General features: G+C 42.4%; 1 pseudogene; it reads right to left on the bottom strand.

The window, feature by feature from the left end:
- Nucleotides 1-1,256: 1,256 nt before the first annotated feature.
- LOC109063403 lies at nucleotides 1,257-3,023 on the bottom strand (annotated as a pseudogene).
- Between the last annotated feature and the right edge of the window lie 2,065 nt (nucleotides 3,024-5,088).

Below are 5,088 nucleotides of genomic sequence, written 5' to 3'. Positions count from 1 at the left end.
ATTTTTTTTTATTTTAGAAAAACGCATTGTGTTGAAATGGTTATATGACGGCTGTATTTTTAATCAAACATCTCTATATTGTTGGCCATAATAATAGAAAGGTTTGGTTTTTCAGAGTATTATTTCTATTCTGCATGTCATAGCTCAAGGCTATTAATATTCCAGCAGTCATCATTTTAAAATGCATTTGGCTACTCAAAGAGCATCCTTTTTTTATTTTTTTCTCTTTTTGTTACAAATTAAAAAAAAAAAAAAAAAAAAAAAAAAAAACAAACAGCTATACGATCTTAGGCACAACATCACACACACACAATTTTGTTTCTCTTCTCACAAATGTATTGTTCACCGATCATCTCTTTAACGGAATCACACTTACTGAAATTAAATTACAATTCAAATCCATCCACATCAAAATTATATGCACCCTTTATTACCTACTGTCAAAGTCAGCTCGTGTAGATATGTGCTCTTTTAAAATTAGAATACAAAATTTAACAAAACAAATAAGGTCAACAACGAAAACAGGGAAAACATTTTACACAAGTCCGGGGGAAATAAATAATAACTGTTTGGAATAGTTCGTATGTATCCCGAATAAAATATTAAAACAAAGCATTTTAATGAAAAATATTAAGTAAATAATTCCGATCACCCCATCTGATCTAATGAATCTATATTGCCCGGCTTTACACTTAGTCTTGTTTATTAAAACCTACCAAAGAATACTGCTTGGAAATGGCAGCACATGAAAACATCCACAGCACCAGCTCTGGCCCACTTGGCAACGGATGTTCGCACAGAAGATTTTCAAAGAGGTGTCAGCTGCGGAAATTTCAGTCTTTTCCAAAGTCATCTTTGATTTAAATTTGTCCTCAAAAATCCACGTAGATTCAGTTCTTTACATTAAAAAATCAAAAATCAAAAGATGTGATCTTGGAGATCAGAAACAGAGGGCAGTCTTTTGTTGTTTTTCCTTGTAAGGAATGGAAGGCCAGAAAAAAAAAAATCCATTCCTATTTTTGGATGATGATCAAAACCATGCAGTCTTCTCTGCCAAGTTGGATGGAAGCTTTCGTGGATGCCACTGTTTTCGCATGTTTCCGTTGAATTTCATCACTTGTTTGAGGTTTAATGTCCCATAACAACCACCAATTGCTCGATCTTTTTGCCTCTCAAACAGACATTGGTACAACCCGGCAGGGTGGGGCAAAGAGTTTGTTTGTTCATCTGCTAATTCTGTTATTTTTCAGTTGAAGTTAATGCGCCAATAATACCTGGTGTAACGACCTTGTAGTGGTCACCCTCTGGTCGCCCGTTTCGCTCGGCCCCATTTAAACTTGCCTCCTTTAAGTAATCTACTAAAAAATTTCCCTGAAAGAAAGAGCGACACAACCTTTTATGTACAGACATTTAAGGGCCTGATGAAGAAGATTTAAGTCGGGCGGTTTAGGGTTGGAAGGAAAGGGGGTGATTTTTTTTTTCTTGAAAAACTGAACAAAAATATATAACACATCTGCAGTCTGCAATATTCCCTCCACACTCAATCAGTATCAAGCATGTTTTGCTATCTGGAATGATAGTCTGTGGTTTTATCAGATTAGTCCATATATAAAATATTGTTTTTCCGTGTTATCCTGTTCTATGGTCTCACTGAACATTCTTTGGCATCTCCATGAGGGTGTCGGTGTATCCTGCCACACTCACATTGCCGACCTGATAATAGTACATCCTCTCCGGCGTCTGCGGCACTCCTGTCGGGGCGTCATCCGGTTCTCTTCTTGTCTCCGATTGTCATACAAACCAAACCTCACCACCGCGCGCCTTCTCCATCTGCAGTTAAGCCGCCAAAGAGTTTTATCTCTTTTGGCTGAATGGTCTTGGGACCTTTTCAAGCAATTTGTCGACTCGGCTCGCAACCGCACCTTTTGACGCTTCACCTTCCGATGGATTGTGCGCTTGCTTTGCGCTTGCCCTTCCCGTGGAGCCGCTATCTTGTCGATGCTGGACATCGTGTCGAGCTGCCCGTGGAGGAGTCTGTGGCCTCCTCCAGCCATTTGTTAAGCAACGGCTTCGACGCTTGCACATGTTCTTGAAAGCTGAGCTGGTGCAGAGCTTGCGAAGCGACAGATTGTGGGTTCTGCGACGAAGACGTTCCCGTCAGGAGTGCCCAACGCCAAGCCCACTTCCGCTTGCGTGAAGCCCAGTTTGATCCGGCGTTGTTTGAACTGCTTGGCAAGTGCTCTAAAGTCTGCCGACGTCGGCGTGTTCCTCGTCGGAGTGCGGGTCGTGGCTGTTCACTCCGTGGTGTGCTTGCTGTGATGTTGATGCTGGTGGTGATGGTGTGGTGGTGGCTGCTGTGATCGAGCTCCGGCGTATCGCCAACGCACCAGGACCCGGGTGTACTAGAGGCTTTGGCTGCCCGGCGGACTGAGCATGCCGTTTGACCGTGGAAGCCTCCTTCCTCCCGGCTGCGAGTATATGAGGGACTGCTGCTTGCTGTTGGCTCCCACTGCTAAAGAAGGGATGTGGGCAGCGGTTGTGCTACCCCAGGCACCCCCGATGAGTCTGGTGGGGACCTAAATGTGGGGGCCTGTGATGCAGCGCAGTCCCAGAGTGCAAATCGTCCTCTCCCCGAGTTATTTTTTCCACGTCCTGCTGCTAGCTGCGGGCTGCCTGTCATTCCAACGGGGACTAGACGACCAAGGCGATCCTGCTTCAGCTGCGGCCACTGCACTAGCGCAGCTGAGGCCGCCGCTGCAGCGTGAGGCAGGACGTCACCCACTGGTGAGGCGTGGCTCAGCAATATTGTCCCCCGTTGCTCGCTGCCATTGCGCCCTGCTGAAAATGAAATCGCTTTGTACCATTTTAAGACCGTTGTGTCTCCTCTGGAACCCACCGGACACTGAGGTTACCGCAACACTGCCCTGCTGCATCCCACCTCCGGAGTCCGAGTGCACGATCGAGCCGACGATAATAAGACTACTTACTGCTGGTTAGAAAGGATTGGAAGCCGCTGTGGCCATAATCTCTAACCTTATTAATATGTTTGCTGATCACCCCCTCCCTTTTGCAAGAAAAATTTTTTTAATGCGGGCAAATTATATCTCATGAATATTCAAACTGTTAAAAGTCTGTGGCTTGTGTTTTGACAAACACCATCAAACAAAAAGCAAAGAAAAGATATTGTAGAGAGAGGACGAAATCCGTCTCTTGAATAATTTGCGCATTCAGATATTTCGAACATATGACTGACTGAAACGATAAATTCCACTTTTATGTCAGCGTTGAAAAGCCCTCGGAAGTCAAACAGTCCTTCGATCTATATTTTCTTTTTAAATAGTCTGAAAACAAAGAGAAAAAAAACAAAACAATTTAAAGATTCCAAAAAAAAAATGTTTCAACAACTTTGTCCCGCAAGAAACTATCTGGCGCTTGAAGAAGTTGTAACGTGCCCTTAAAATAGCAGATAAGTCCCAAACGTATGTTTCCGTTACCGAGGTGAAAAATATTAAACGTGGTTCTTCCTCAAATTCTTTCGTTATTTTCCGCAGCGAATTCCCTATTGCTCCGTCCCTTTATTGCTTTTCCTTTTGCAGATTCTTTTATGGTGCTGTAAGTCTGTCTCTTTGTTTCTGTTTTGATGTGTTTAAACCTGCCAAACCGCTCCGGTTTGAAGTACATCCAGTATTAAAGTGCAAAGCATGTTTTTGCATGCCTTCTTTCTCATTCGCTTGTTCTCTCTCCTCTCCTCGCTCACTCTCCCTCCCTCTCTTTCTTTCTCTCTCTGACAGTAGCTCCGTCCTCCCTCAGAGCTCGAGGACACACGATTGTTTACCCTGTGCTGCGTACATCGTTTATCGTCCACGTCTTTCCCCAAATGCAATGAATCGGGCGTACGGCTCTCGTTGATTGGATAGCACCGGCAAGTTGACAGGTCTCTAGAGAACTCGCTTCAGGCACTTAGACCCCCCTTCCGGCCATCCAATTGGGCTGCTTTTTGATTTAAATAAATAAATCAAGATAAATGACTGAAAACTCTAAAGACATGTGAAAATATATGAATAAAGCCCCATTAAGTAGCCTACAATTTCCCCTATAGTTTTGTTTGAATTATTTTGGTGAATCATTAATAAGACATTGTGACTCTTAGTGTGTGCTATTTTTTCAGGGCCATAATAAAAATAACAACATAGTTCTATTATACTATGCCTTAGGTTGAATTTTGGATAAGAGTGATGAACAGTGACCTCTAACAAATAGGCTACACTGATCTTGTTGTAATTGAAATTTTGAAATAGGTCTTTTGAAAAGCCCAGAAATTGCACTGGGCTGCATGTGATCTCTGCTTTACAACGATTTCACTCCTGACTGACAAAAGGAGATCTAAAATATAGTTTTCTCTTTCCAGCATGTCTGTGGCAGTTTTTAAAACTCAACTAAGCAAGATAATATACATATATTGACGCAATAACCATCGTAATTGCGTAACTACTATCGACTAATTTTCTTGAAACGTCTGCCTCTCAAGAGTTAACGAGATGACTGTGCGATGCTTCCAAGCAGAAACAGAGAGTGCAAGGCAACTCAACACAAGAGAGGCATGGGGAGAAAGTGGGCAACCAAAACGAAGGCAAACTGAGCAGTACTTTGGGGATTTGCAAGAAAAACTTCTTTTAATTTAGCTACCAAGATCGACTGTCGATAGGGCGCAAATATACGAACAGTTCCTTTTTATTTTAAATTTCGCTGCTGAAATTGTTTTAGACGGTTACCGTCAGACCCCTACAACATATGGATTCACCCAGTGGTATAAATAAAAGTGAGAGTCCAAAGAAAATTTCGGGTGATTGACATACGTCCCCCCAGCTTCAGTATTATTACAAGAGAGAGGTGTGGACACTCGGTGTCAAAGGAATCTCCTTGTTTTATGAACTAAACTACTGCTAGAATAATAGCCTACATAGCTATCATCATAAGTACAGGCCAACCATATCCTAGCCTACATAATCAATGCACAATTTTACACCAATAATCACTCCTCAAAAGCTATTGTGACAGAAAAGCTTATTTTAGATTTCATTTAGTATC

The sequence above is a fragment of the Cyprinus carpio genome, chromosome A5 (assembly GCF_018340385.1).
Source record: "Cyprinus carpio isolate SPL01 chromosome A5, ASM1834038v1, whole genome shotgun sequence".
In the NCBI taxonomy this organism is placed as follows: domain Eukaryota; kingdom Metazoa; phylum Chordata; class Actinopteri; order Cypriniformes; family Cyprinidae; genus Cyprinus; species Cyprinus carpio.
Note: the sequence above shows the minus strand (reverse complement) of the source record. Positions and strands in the feature narration are given on the sequence as shown.